The following is a 16,119-nucleotide window of genomic DNA, read 5'->3' as shown; positions in this document are numbered from 1 at the left end:
CTGAGGTACCCAACTCATCTCATTGAGAGTGGTTAGACAGTGGGTGCAGCCCACAGAGGGTGAGCCAAAGCAGGGTGGGGCATCACCTCACCCGGGAAGCACAAGGGGTCAGGGAACTCCCTCCCTTAGCCAAGGGAAGCCATGAGGGACTGTGCCATGAGGAATGGTGCACTTTGGCCCAGATACTACACTTTTCCCACAGTCTTCACAATCCGCAGACAAGGAGATTCCCTCGGGTGCCTACACCACCAGGGTCCTGGGTTTCAAGCACAAAACTGGGCAGCCATTTGGGCAGACACCAAGCTAGCTGCAGGAGTTTTTTTTTTTTTTTTTTTCATACCCCAGTGGAGCCTGGAATGCCAGCAAGACAGAACCATTCACTCCCCTGGAAAGGGGGCTGAAGTCAGGGAGCCCAGTGGTCTAGCTCAGTGGATCCCACCCCCATGGAGCTCAGCAAGCTAAAATCCACTGGCTTGAAATTCTCACTGCCAGCACAGCAATCTGAAGTAGATCTGGGACTCTTGAGCTTGGTGCGGGGAGGGGTGTCTGCCATTACTGAGGCTTGAGTAGGCGGTTCCTCCCTCTGAGTGTAAACAAAGCCACCAGGAAGTTTGAACTTGCAGGAGCCCACCGCAGCTTGGAAAGCCGCCGTAGCCAGACTGCCTCTTGAGATTCCTCCTCTCTGGGCAGGGTATCTCTGAAAGAAAGGCAGCAGCCCCAGTCAGGGGCTTGTAGATAAAACTCTCATCTCCCTGGGACAGAGTGCCTGGGGAAAGGGGCGGCTGTGGGCACAGCTTCAGCAGACTTAAAACATTCTTGCCTACTGGCTCTGAAGAAGGCAGTGGATCTCCCAGCACAGTGCTCAAGCTCTGCTAAGGGACAGACAAGATCCTCAAGTGGGTCCCTGACCCCCATGCCTCCTGACTGGGAGACACCTCCCAGCAATGGTCAACGGACACCTTATACATGAGAGCTCCAGCTGGCATCTGGCAGGTGCCCCTCTGGGATGAAGCTTCCAGAGGAAAGAACAGGAAGCAATCTTTACTGTTCTGCACTCTCTGCTGGTGATATCCAGGCAAACAGGGTCTGCAGTGGACCTCCAGCAAATTCCAGCAGACCTGCAGCAGAGGAACCTGACTGTTAGAAGGAAAACTAACAAACAGAAAGGAATAGCATCAACATCAACAAAAAGGATGTCCACACAGAAACCCTATCTGAAGGTCACCAACATCAAAGACCAAGGGTAGATAAATCCACAAAGTGAGGAAAAACCAGCACAAAAAGGCTGAAAATTCCAAAAAACCAGAATGCCTCTTCTCCTCCAAAGGATTAAAACTCCTCACCAGCAAGGAAACAAAACTGGACAGAGAAAGAGTTTGACGAATTGACAGAAGTAAACTTCAGAAGGTGAATAACAACAAACTCCTCTGAGCTAAAGGAGCATGTTCTAACCCAATGCAAGGAAGCTAAGAACCTTGAAAAAATGTTAGAGGTATTACTAACTAGAATAACCAGTTGAGAGAAGAACATAGATGACCTAAAGGAGCTGAAAAACACAGCATGAGAACTTCGTGAAGCATACACAAGTATCAATAGCCAAATCAGTCAAGTTGAAGAAAGAATATCAGAGACCGAAGACCAACTTAATGAAACAAAGCATGAAGACAAGATTAGAGAAAAGAGAATGAAAAGGAAGGAACAAAGCCTCCAAGAAACATGGGACTATGTGAAAACAACAAACCTACATTTGATTGGTATACCTGAAAGTAACAGGGAGAATGGAATCAAGTTAGAAAACATTCTCCAGGATATTATCCAGGAGAACTTCCCCAACCTAGCAAAACAGGTCAACATTCAAATTCAGAAAATACAGAGAACACCACAAAGATACTCTTCAAGAAGAGCAACCCCAAAACACATAATCATCAGATTCACCAAGGTTGAAATGAAGGAAAAAATATCAAGGGCAGCCAGAGAAAAAGGTCGGGTTACCCACAAAGGGAACCCCATCAGACTAAGAGCAGATCTCTCTGCAGAAACCCCACAAGCCAGAAGAGAGTGGGGGCCAATATTCAACATTCTTAAAGAAAAGAATTTCCAACCCAGAATTTCATATCTAGCCAAACTAAACTTCATAAGCGAAGGAGAAATAAAATCCTTTACAGACAAGCAAATGCTGACAGATTTTGTCACTACCAGGTCTGCCTTACAAGAGCTGCTGAAGGAAGCACTAAACATGGAAAGGAACAACCAGTACCGGCCACTTCAAAAACATACCAAATTGTAGACCATTGACACTATGAAGAAACCACATCAACTAACAGGCAGAATAACCAGCTAGCATCATAATGACAGGATCAAATTCACATATAACAACATTAACCTTAAATGTAAATGGGTTAAATGCCCCAATTAAAAGAAACAGACTGGCAAATTGGGTAAAGAGTCAAGACCCATCAGTGTGCTGTATTCAGGAGACCCACCTCACATTCAAAGACACACATAAGCTCAAAATAAAGGGATGGAGGAATATTTACCAAGCAAATGGAAAGCAAATAAGTAGGGGTTGCAATCCTAGTCTCTGATAAAACAGACTTTATGTCAAACAAAGATCAAAAAAGACAAAGAAAGGTATTACATAATGGTAAAGAGATCAATGAAACAGGAAAAGCTAACTATCCTAAATATGTATTCATCCAATACAGGAGCACCTAGATGCATAAAGTAAGTTCTTAGAGATCTACAAAAACAGACTTTCACACAATAGTAGTAAGAGACTTTAACACCCCACTGTCAATAACAGACAAATCAACAAGACAGAAAATTAACAAGGATATTCAGGACTTGAACTCAGCTCTGGACCAAGCAGACCTAATACACATCTACAGAACTCTCCACCCCAAATCAACAGGATATACATTCTTCTCAGCACCACATTGCACTTATTCTAAAATTGACCACATAATTGAAGTAAAACACTCCTCAGCAAATGCAAAAGAATGGAAATAATAACAGTCTCTCAGACCACAGTGCAATCAAATTAGAACTCAGGATTAAGAAACTCACTCAAAACCACACAACTACATGAAAACTGAACAACCTGCTCCTGAATGACTACTGGGTAAATAACAAAATTAAGGCAGAAATAAATAAGTTCTTTGAAACCAATGAGAACAAAGATGCAACATACCAGAATCTCTGGGACACAGCTAAAGCAATGTTTAGAGGAAAATGTATATCACTAAATGCCCACAGAAGAAAGCAGGAAAGATCTAAACTCAACCCATAACATCACACTTAGAAGAACTAGAGAAGCAAGAGCAAACAAATTCAAATGCTAGCAAAAGACAAGAAATAACTTAGATCAGAGCAGAACTGAAAGAGATAAAGACACAAAAAACTCTTCAAAGAAATCAATGAATTCAGGAGCTGGTTTTTTGAAAAGATTAGCAAAATACATAGATTGCTAGCGAGACTAATAAAAAAGAAAAGAGAAGATTCAAATAGATACAATAAAAAATTATAAAGGAGATATCACCACTGATCCCACAGAAATGCAAACTACCATCAGAGACTACTATAAACACCTCTATGCAAATAAACTCGAAAATCTGGAAGAAATGGATAAATTCCTGGACACATACCCCCTCCCAAGACTAAACCAGGAAGAAGAGGAATCCCTGAAAAGATCAGTAACAAGTTCTGAAATTGAGGCAGTAATTAATAGCCTACCAATTAAAAAAAGCCCAGGACTAGATGAATTCACAGCTGAATTCCACCAGAAGTACAAAGAGGAGCTGGCACCAGGCCTTCTGAAACTATTCCAAACAATAGAAAAAGAGGGATGCCTCCCTAACTCATTTTATGGGGCCACCATCATCCTGATACCAAAACCTGGCAGAGACACAACAAAAAAAGAAAATTTCAGGCCAACATCCCTGAAGAACATCTATGTGAAAATCCTCAATAAAATACTGCCAAAATGAATCCAGCAGCACATCAAAAACCTTATCCACCACAATCAAGTTGGCTTCATCCCTGGGATGCAAGGCTGGTTCAACATATGCAAATCAATAAACATAATCCATCAGATAAACAGAACCAATGACAAAAACCACATGATCATCTCAATAGATGCAGAAAATGCCTTTGATAAAATTCAACACCGCTTCCTGCTAAAAACTCTCAACAAACTAGATATTGATGGAACATATCTTATAACAGTAACAGCTATTTATGACAAACCCACAGCCAGTATCATCCTGAATGGGCAAAAGCTGGAAGCCTTCCCTATGAAAACCAGCAGAAGACAAGGATGTCCTCTCTCACCACTCCTATTCAACATAGTATTGGAAGTTCTGACCAGGGCAATCAGGCAAGAGAAAGAAATAAAGGGTATTCAAATAGGAAGAGAGGAAGTCCAATTGTCTCTGTTTGCAGATGACATGGTTATATATTTAGAAAACGCCATCGTCTCAGCCTGAAATCTCCTTAAGCTGATAAGCAACTTCAGCAAAGTCTCAGGATACAAAATCAATGTGCAAAAATCACAGGCATTCCTATACACCGATAATAGATGAACAGAGAGCCAAATCATGAGTGAACTCCCATTCACAATTGCTACAAAGAGAATAAAATACCTAGGAATATAACTTACAAGGGATGTGAAGGACCTCTTCAAGGAGAACTACAAACCACTGCTCAAGGAAATAAGAGAGGACACAAACAAATGGAGAAACATTCCATGCTCATGGATAGGAAGAATCAATATTTTGAAAATGGCCATACTGCCCAAAGTAATTTATAGATTCTATTCTATCCCCTTCAAGCTACCATTGACTTTCTTCACAGAATTAGAAAAAAACACTTTAAATTTCATAGGGAACCAAAAAAGAGCCCATATAGTCAAGATAATCCTAAGCAAAAAAGAACAAAGCTGAAGGCATCTTGCTACCTCACTTCAAACTATATTGCAAGGCCACAGTAACCAAAACAGCATGGTACTGGTACCAAAACAGACATATAGACCGATGGAACAGAACAGAGGCCTCAGAAATAATGCCCCACATCTACAACCATCTGATCTTTGACAAACCTGACAAAACCAAGCAATGGGGAAAGGATTCCTTATTTAACAAATGATGTTGGGAAAACTGGCTAGCCATCTGCAGAAAACTGAAACAGGACCCCTTATACAAGAATTAACTCAAGATGGATTAAAGACTTAAATGCAAGACCTAAAACCGTTAAAACCCTTGAAGAAGCTGAGTACGGTGGCTCGCACCTGTAATCCCAGCACTTTGGGAGGCTGAGGCAGGCAGATCATGAGGTCAGGAGATCGAGACCTTCCTGGCTAACAAGGCAAAACCCTGTCTCTATCAAAAATACAAAAAATTAACTGGGTGTGGTGGCAGGCACCTATAGTCCCAGCTTCTCAGGAGGCTGAGGTAGGAGAATGGCATGAACCCAGAAGGCAGAGCTTGCGGTGAACTGAGATCATACCACTGCACTCCAGCCTGGGCAACTGAGTGAGACTCTGTCTCAAAAAAAAAAAAAAAGAAGAAGAAAACCCAGGCAATACCATTCAGGACATAGTCACGGGCAGACTTCATGACTAAAACACCAAAAGCAATGGCAACAGAAGCCAAAATTGACAAATGGGACCTAATTAAACTAAAGAGCTTCTGCACAGCAAAAGAAATATCATGAGAATGAACAGGCAACCTACAGAATGGGAGAAAATTTTCCCAATCTATCCATCTGACAAAGGGCTAATATCCAGACTCTACAAAGAACTTAAACAAATTTACAAGAAAAAAACAACCCCATCGAAAAGTGGGCAAAGGATATGAACAGATACTTTGCAAAAGAAGGCATTTATGTGGCCAACAAACATATTTTAAAAAAGCTCATCATCACTGATCATTACAGAAATGCAAATCAAAACTACAATGAGATAACATCTCACCCCAGTTAGAATGGTGATCATTAAAAAGTCAGGAAAAAACAGGTGCTGGAGAGGATGTGGAGAAATAGAAACACTTTTACACTGTTGGTGGGACTGTAAACTACTTCAACCCTTGTGGAAGACAGTGTGGCAGTTCCTCAAGGATCTAGAACTAGAAATACCATTTGACCCAGCCATCCCATTACTGGGTATATACCCAAAGGATTATAAATAATTCTACTATAAAGACACATGCATATGTATATTTATTGCCACACTGTTCACAATAACAAAGACTTGGAACCAACCCAAATGTCCATCAATGATAGACTGGATAAAGAAAATGTGGTACATATACAGCACGGAATACTATGCAGCCATATAAAAGGATGAGTTCCTGTCCTTTGCAGGGACATGGATGAAGCTGGAAACCATCATTCTCAGGAAGCTAACACAGGAACAGAAAACCAAACACCACATATTCCCATTCATAAGTAGGAGTTGAACAATGAGAATACATGGACACAAGGAAGAGAAGATCACACACTGGGGCCTGTCAGGGGGTGGGGGGTTAGGGAGAGATTGCATTAGGAGAAATACCTAATGTAGATGATGGGTTGATGGGTGCAGCAAACCACCATAGCACGTGTATACCTATGTAACAAACCTATATGTTCTGCACACGTATCCCAGAACTTAAAGTATAATAAATAAAAAATACATATATGTAGATACATGTATATATATACATACATAAAAATAATATATATTTTAAAGGCATTTTATCTTCTGTAAATTATCATAGAATTCATATATTTAAACACAAAATTATAATCCAAATGAAATAATGCAATATTAAGAAGCATTTTGAGGCAAACCTTGTTTCACAGGATTGTTCAAGGAAATTTAAAATAAACCAGTTGTAATAGTCTCTTGCACAATGTTAAAATGTGTTCAAAGGTCAGCATTATAGTTAGATACTTCTGTTATGCAATTTCTGGAAATTTATCTCCTCAAAAGGAAGTCCTTCAAGTGAAGGGGGAAGTCTCTTTTTTTTTTTTTTTTTCCGAGACAGAGTCTCTCTCTATCACCCAGGCTGGAGTGCAGTGGTGTGATCCCAGCTCACTGCAACCACCACCTCCCAAGGTCAAGCGATTCTCGTGCCTCAGCCTCCTGAGTAGCTGGGATTGCAGGTGTGTGCCACCACACCTTGCTAATTTTTGTATTTTTTAGTAGGGATGAGGTTTTGCCATGATGGCCAGGCTGGGGTCGAACTCCTGGCCTCAAGTGATCTGCCTGACTCAGCCTCCCAAAGTTCTGAGATTACAGGCATGTGCCACAGCGCCCAGCCTGGGAAATCATTTTTTTAAAAAAAAGACTGAGCTTCATATATTATACTTTCTACTTTAATAATAATACATATGATAACTTAAGAGGGAGTAAATGAAGCTCAAAAGCATTTCTTTTCCTTTTCTTGGCCCACCCATATGCATACATGTTCTAACACATTCACCTCTATGAATTGGGCTTACTCTAAGTGTTCAAGTCAACTTGTGAATCTCTATAGGAATAGTAATCACAGTGCTTACCATTTACCCTGCAGGAGAGAACCAGAACTATACCCCCTCTACACATGCATACAGTTCATTTGAACTCATTTTACTTGTACCACACAATCTAGCTTCCCTTGACCACTCTCAATTAATTTTCAGGTACCTGTGAGCAACAGTTCAAAAGGTCAGACGTAATGATCCCTGACCGTGGCAAATGCAGTAATAGACAAATGCAGAGAAGAGGAACACCCAAAAGAGAAGAGAGAGAGAGGCAGACACTCCAAGCAGAACGGTAGAGGCCCCTAGGTCATGTGGAAGAATTAAAACAGTTTCAATAGTCCTTGAAAACATCATCAACTTGAAAGACAGAAAACCAAACAACCACAATAGCACAGCATTCTGGGGCATCTAACACAGGACATCTGAGCCTCTCAAGCAGTGGTCTGGGAGTGAAACAATGCATTATAGCATAGATCTGTCATCAAGGAATTTTAGCTGAACTAAATAAACATCTTTTGAGAATAAATTTGATTTCTGAAAGCAGTTAAAAATCACTTACTCTGGCCAGGCATGGTGGCTCACACCTGTGATCCCAACACTTTGGGATGCCAACATGGGAGGATCACTTGAGGCCAGGAGTTTGAGACCAGCCTGAGCAACATAGCAAGACCCCATCCCTACAAAAAAAAAAATGTTTTTAATTAGCCAGGCACAGTGGTGTGTACCTGTAGTTCTAGCTACTGGGGAGGCTGAGGCAGAGGATAACTTGAATTCAGGAGTTGGAAACTACAGTGAGTCAAGATCACAGCCCTGCACTCCACCTTAGGAAACAGAGTGAGACACAATCACAAAAAAAAAAAAAATCACTTAGCTGCAGTAAGAAACTAGAAAAAATCAAAAATTAAAAAAATTTGAAATCACTTAGACCCCAATTTGCATGAATAAGATATGAAGACAAACTGAGAAATGTTATTTCAATGAATAATAAAAGCTTTTGTGGGAATGTTTTATGGGACATAAAACAAACAAAACACAAATAAATAAATGCAAGATTTGCTCGAACTCAGGAGTTCAAGACCAGCTTGGGCAACATGGCCAAACCCTGTCTCTATAAAAAACACAAAACTTAGCTGCGTGTGGTGGCTTGTGCCTGTAATTCTAGCTACTCAGGAAGCTGAGGTAGGAGGATGGCTTGGGCCCAGGAGGCAGAAGTTGCAGTGAGCTAAGATCAAGCCACTGCACTTCAGCCTGGACGATAGAGCCAGATTCTGTCTCAAAAAACAAATTAAAAAACTAAAAATAAAAGCTGACATAATGAAACTGGTTTACTTTCATGATTCCAAACAAGGAATTCTAAAAATGACTGGAGAAAAGACACTTGGTTAAATTAAATAGACTGTCCACCTATTCATTTTAAATTATTTTCTAGGGTGTTCAATAAAAAGCAATCTTATGAAAACTTCTGGTTGAACATGGCAGCTGGAACACAGGTAATTATTTTTATTTCATCTCTTTGGAACCCCATCAAAACAAAAAAATGAGAGACAACAGCAGATGAGCAATGTCATCACATTTTCAGTAGATGGAAAGCAGATGGAAGTATACTAACTAACAAAGTGGAGAAAGTTTACAACCTGAATTATAACAGAGATAAATACCATAAGAATCCACAGAACCTTGGAAAAGCTCAGGATTTAATAGCATCCAGCACAGCAAAGGGAAAGGATGGAACAAGTGGACAAAGCCAGATGGGCTCTAAATTTAGAGTATTTTTTCTGATTTTATTTTTGTTTTGTTTTGAGATATGATCTCTTGCTCTTTTGCAGTGGCTGGTCTTGGAATCCTGGCCTCATGGAATCCTCCTGCCTCAGCCTCCCAAGTAGCTGGTATTACAGGTGTGTACCACCACATCCAGCTTAAAGTCTCTACTCTGAATGAGCTCCAGATTGCTTTCCCCTGCCTGCACCCACCAACAGCTGGGCAGAAGAGTGGTCTTTTTTCCATGGAAGATCTGAATGACTCCAGAGAAAAATTCCTGGTACTAACTCCCAGCAAAAAAGTTAGGCTCTCAGCCTGATTATCTCATGATAAATCCCACTACTTAAAAAGTCCTCCACAAACATATAAAGCTGCAAATCAATAGTTTGGAGCTGTGCTCTAAAACATGAACAGAAGGTAAAGGGTCAACAGACATTTAAGGAAATCATCTAATACAGAAGGCAGAGATGAAAACAAACACAAAAAAGAACTTGGAGAAAATAAAAATAATGCACAAGCTGCCAGGCGCAGTGGCTCACGCCTGTAATCCCAACACTTTGGGAGGCCGATGCAGGCAGATTACAAGGTCAGGAGTTCAAGATCAGCTTGGCCAACATGGTGAAACCCTGTCTACTAAAAAAAAAAAAAAAAAAAAAAAAAAAAAAATTAGCCAGGTGTGGTGGTGCATGCCTGTAATCCTAGCTACTAGGGAGGCTGAGGCAGGAGAATTGCTTGAACCTGGGAGGTGGAGGTTGCAGTGAGCCAAGACTGTGCCACTGCCCTCCAGCCTGGGTGACAGAGCACGACTCCATCTCAAAAAAATAAAATAAAATAAAAATAACAATAATGCACAAGTTAACATCAAAAGAACTGTAATCCATGTCCTCTGAGAGACAAAAGGTAGTATTGCATCCAAAAAACAAGAACAGAATACTACTGTAAAAAGAAAAATAGAACAAGAAAGAGCTTGCAGAAATTAAAAATAGGAATGAAAGTTCAGATAAAGATGAAGTGGAACAAAAGGTAAAATGGTGAACAATTAAAAAAAAAACTAAGAAAATTATAATATCTGTCTAGAAGTTTGAACACTTGAATAACAGGACTTTCAGAAGAAGTCAGAAAGCAAGATAAAATTATCAAAGAAATAGTGGGCAAAGGATATAAACAGACACTTCTCAAAAGAAGACATTTATGCAGCCAACAGACACATGAAAAAATGATCATCATCACTGGCCATCAGAGAAATGCAAATCAAAACCACAATGAGATACCATCTCACACCAGTTAGAATGGCAATCATTAAAAAATCAGGAAAAAACAGGTGCTGGAGAGGATGTGGAGAAATAGGAACATTTTTACACCGTTTGTGGGACTGTAAACTAGTTCAAGCATTGTGCAAGACAGTGTGGTGATTCCTCAAGGATCTAGAACTAGAAATACCATTTGACCAGCCATCCCATTACTGGGTATATACCCAAAGGATTATAAATCATGCTGCTATAAAGACACATGCATATGTATGTTTATTGTGGCACTATTCACAATAACAAAGACTTGGAACCAACCCAAATGTCCAACAATGATAGACTGGATTAAGAAAATGTGGCACATACACACCATGGAATATTATGCAGCCATAAAAAATGAGGAGTTCATGTCCTTTATAAGGACATGGATGAAGCTGGAAACTATCATTCTGAGCAAACTACCACAAGGACAGAAAACCAAACACCACATGTTCTCACTCATAGGTGGGAATTGAACAATGAGAACACTTCGACACAGGGTGGAGAACATCACACACTGACTTTTAAAAGTCAGCGTTGGAGACAGAAATTATGAGCTCATGCCTGTAATCCCAGCACTTTGGCAGGCCAGGCAGGTGGATTACCTGAGGTCAGGAGTTCGAGACCAGCCTGGCCAACATGGTGAAACCCTGTCTCTACTATAAATACAATTAGCCGGGTGTGGTGGCGGGCACCTGTAATCCCAGCTACTCAGGAGACTGAGGCAGGAGAATCACTTGAACCCGGGAGGTGGCAGTTACAGTGAGCCAAGATATGGCCACCAATCCAGACTGAGCCTGGAGTCTCAGAGTGAGACTCTATCTTGAAAAATATATATAAAAATTGTAAGCCACACATTCCTACCAACTCTAATAGGAAAGGATATTATGTATAAATCTGAAACTCAGTCATCTTGCTTACTCTCGTCCCTGGAACTGCATCCAAGTGGAGATGCCTAGCAGGTAGCTGGATATGCGTGGAGCTCTTGAGAGACGGTGAGTTTTCATAAGGAGAACACTGGGTGATATAGAACATGACAGTCTGTAAATAAGTTACACAACAGTATGTCTTAAAATATTGTTCTCTGTATTAACAGATTAATTCAAATCACTAAAAGCAATTCTAGGAGGGACCAAAATAATCCAGTAAAAATAAGCAGGCCCTTGATGTTCTAGAAGGACTGCATATCACTTAGAAATCTTCTCTTAATATTATCCCTCTCAAATGAGCTTTTGGCAAGAGTTTGACTCCCTGCAGAGTAGTCACTTGAGGAAGTCTCTCTCCACACATTGATGATCAATTCTGCCAATGTATACAGAAACCTTTGGACAACAATGAGAGCTCAAACTTCTATAACATTGAGCTTTTCTGTAATACCTTTGGCCTAGACGATTCTCTAAGCTCATGTTACCAATTATACAACTGGTGAAAGGAAAAAAGAAAAACATCAGTGAAGTGTTTTTATTTTCATCTTAGCAGTGTACTTTGTGGTGGACACTTCCAGATATTCTAATTGCAGCATGTAATCCTGGGTAATTAAATGAATTTGCCTGCTTATTTATTTTGTATAGACCAACTAACTGTTGGAAATATCTACTGAAAATGAATATATAAAATAGTTATATTTCCTGCTCTCATGGTTGGAAACTAAATAAGCCATCACAAAATATATAATTACAGATTGTATGGCCGGATGCAGTGACTCACACCTAATCCCAGCACTTTGGGAGGCCAAAGCAGGTGAATTGCTTGAGCTCAGGAGTTCGAGACCAACCTGGGCAACATGGCAGAACCCCATCTCTACAACAACAAAAAAAATTAGCCGGGCATGGTGGCACACACCTGTGGTGCCATCTATTCCAGGAGGCTGAGACAGGTGGATTGCTTGAGCCCAGGAGGCAGAGGTTTCAGTGAGCTAAGATTGTGCCACTGCACTCCAGCCTGGGTAATACAGTGACAGCCATTCTGTCTCAAATAATAATAATAATAATAATTACAGATTGTGAAAAATGCTCTGAAGGAACAGTCCAGTAGAGAGAATGACAGAGCAACTGTCAGGCCTCTGAGCCCAAGCTAAGCCATCATATCCCCTGTGACCTGCACATATACATCCCGATGGCCTGAAGCAACTGAAGAACCACAAAAGAAGTGAAAATAGTCACTTCCTGCCTTAACTGATGACATTCCACCATTGTGATTTGCTCCTGCCCCATCCTAACTGATCAATTGAACTTGTGACATTCCTTCTCCTGGACAATGAGTCTCATGATCTCCCCACCCTGCACCTTGTGACCCCCGCCCCTGCCCACAAGAGATAATCACCTTTAACTGTAATTTTCCACTACCTACCCAAATCCTGTAAGACTGCCCCACCCCATGTCCCTTTGCTGACTCTCTTTTCAGACTCAGCTCACTTGCACCTAAGTGAAATAAACAGCCTTGTTGCTCACACAAAGTCTGTTGGTGGACTCTCTTCACATGAACTCGTGCGACAGTAACCTAATTTAAACTGTGAATGGGGTATATCAAGGAACAGCTCTTTGAGAAAGTGAGGTTTAAATGGAAACATAAAGAATCAGTAATAGCTCTTCCAATGAAGAATGTAGGATTAGGCCTATTCCAGGCAGAAGTACAGCACGTAAGCCTTCCCTGAGACAAAAAAAGAGTACTTCACGTTGCTGAAAATAGGCCTTTAGGGCTGGAAAGATGGTGAGGGAAGGATTCTGAAGTCAAAGCCAAATAAAGCAAATAAATGAAGACCTTATTAGGTCATGGTACAGAGTTCTGATTGTACCTAAGATAAGTATTGTAAACAAAAAGATGACATAATTTGATTTATGTTTCTAAAATTAAAAAAGTGCTACACAGGGATTTTATAACAATCACCCACTTTAAGCCAGTTTAAGGAATTTTAGTAAATTTACACAGTTGTGCAACCATCGCTGCAGTCACCCAAAGTTCATTTGTGTCCGTTTGTGCCTGTTCGTATCCACCCACTGCCCAAGGAAACCACTAATCTGATTTCAGTCTTAGTAAGTTTGCCTTTTCTAGAAATTTCTCTTTCTTTTTTCTTTCTTTTTTCTTTTTCTTCGAGACAGAGTCTAACTCTGTCACTCAGGCTGGAGTGCAATGGCACAATCTCGGCTCACCACAACCTCTGCCTCCTGGGTTCAAGCAATTCTCGTGCCTCAGTCTCCCGAGTAGCTGGGACTACAGGCATGTGCCACTATGCCCAGCTAATTTTTGTATTTTCAGTAGACATGGGGTTTCACCATGTTGGCCAGCCTGGTCTTGAACTCCTGGCCTCAAGTGATCCATCCGCCTTGGCCTCCCAAAGTGCTGGGATTACAGGCATGAGCCACTGCACCCAGCCAGAATTTTCATCTGAATGAAATACACTATGTGGAGTTTTGCGTCTGACTTGTCCTATTTAGCACAATGTTTTTGAGGATCATCAGTATTGTTGAAGCTGTCCTCAAAAGGTTAACAAGAATTCTGGAGAAAAATATAGTTATAATTAAGCATTAATCAGGTTGCCCTTTGACCCACTTTCTTGTAACCAAAAGTCACATAACACTAGAAACTGACCATTTGCATCCCAGTTGTTCCTACAGATAGGATTTCTGATATTAGGATCATTAGGCTTTTAAGAAATGTTTAAGCAGATCCTGAATTCCAGCAGAACAGCTGACAGCAACCAGATTAAAGACCCCAATGAGGAACCAAATCAGCATGAGAATAGTTTCTTCATCTCCCTACCCCATGACTTCACCCTGCACTCCGACCAATCAACAATCTCCACACTTCAGCCCACTCTGAAACCCTTAAAAACCCTACCCCCAAGCTCCTCAAAAAGATGGATTTGAGGTTTCCTCCTGTCTCCTTGTTCAGCAGCCTTATGATTACAACTCTTTCCCTGCTGCAACCTGGTGTCTCAGCGCATTGACTTGCTATGTGCATGGGGCAGTGAACCTATCACAATTACACTGTGTGTATCAACAGTTTGTTTCTTTTTATTGCTGAGTAGCATCTGGTGGTATGCATATAACACATGTTGTTTATCCACCCACCAGTGGATGGACATTTGGATTGCTGGCTATTACAAAAGGCCACTGTGAACATTCATCTACAAGTATTTGTGTGGACATATGCTTTCTTTCTCTTGAGTAGATTCCTAATAGTGGAATTGCTAGGTCCTATGATAAGTTCCTGTTCAACTTTTTAAGAACTTGCTGAACTGTTTTCCCAAGAGGTTGCACCATTTTGCATTTCCATTAGAAATGTATGGGGCTTTCCATGTCCCTACATCTTTACCAGCACTTTTTATTGTCTTTTTTGCTTTAATCATTCTAGTCGGTGCATAGCGGTATCTCTCTGTGGTTTTAGTTTACATTTCCCTAAGCAACAAAAACATTGAACATCTTTTTTTTTCATGTGCCCATTTGCCAGATGTATATATTCTTTGGTGAAGTCTCTATTCAAATATTTTGGCCATTTTTTAGATTGGGGTTTTGGTCTTATTTTGAGTTATTCTGAGTTATAAGAGTTCTCTATCTATTCTGGATATTACACCTGATTACAATACACTCTCCTAGTGTATGGCTCACCTGTTTAATTGTCTTGCTGTGTAGGAATTTGAATAGATGGGGATATGAGTTTGCAAGTTATAAAGCTATTGCCTTACGGTACAGGCAAAAGATGTTGGTTTTAAAATGGGGGAAGTAGAAGCCAGGCACAGTGGCTCACACCTATAATCCCAACACTATGGGAGGTCAAGGCAGGTGGATCTCTTGAGTCTCGGAGTTCGAGACCAGTGTTGGCAACAAGGCAAAACCCTGTCTCTACAAATATAAAAATTAGCCGGGCACGGAGGCATGTGCCTGTGTGTCCACAATTGGTGGGTTCTTCTTCTTGCTGACTTCCAGAATGAAGCCGCAGACACTTACAGTGAGCATTACGGTTCTTAAAGATGTTGCATCCAGAGTTTCTTCCTTCTGCTGGGTTCGTGGTCTCGCTGACTTCAGGAGTGAAGCTGCAGACCTTTGCTATGAGTGTTACAGCTCATAAACGCAGCCCATCTGGAGTTGCTTGTTCCTCCTGGTGGGTTCGTGTTCTCGCTGGCTTCAGGATTCAAGCTGCAGATCTTCATGGTGAGTGTTACAGCTCATAAAGACAGTGTGGACCCAAAGAGTGAGCAGCGGCAAGCTTTATTGCAAAGAACAAAACAACAAAGCTTCCACTCTGAGAAAAGGCACCCAACAAGTTGCAGCTGCTGGCTCAGGCAGCCTGCTTTTATTCCCTTATCTGACCCCACCCTCATCCTGCTGATTGGTCCATTTTACAGAGAGCTGATTGGTCCGTTTTACAGAGAGCTGATTGGTCCGTTTTGACTGAACGCTGATTGGTGCATTCACAATCCCTGACCTAGACACAGAGTGCTGATTAGTGCATTTACAATCCTCTAGCTAGACATAAAAGTTCTCCAAGTCCCCAACAGATAAGTTATATACAGAGTGCTGACTGGTCCACATACAATCCTCCAGGTAAACATAAAAGTTCTCCAAGTCCCCACCCG

This window comes from Pongo abelii, chromosome 1 (genome assembly GCF_028885655.2).
Source record: "Pongo abelii isolate AG06213 chromosome 1, NHGRI_mPonAbe1-v2.0_pri, whole genome shotgun sequence".
In the NCBI taxonomy this organism is placed as follows: Eukaryota; Metazoa; Chordata; class Mammalia; order Primates; family Hominidae; genus Pongo; species Pongo abelii.
Note: the sequence above shows the minus strand (reverse complement) of the source record.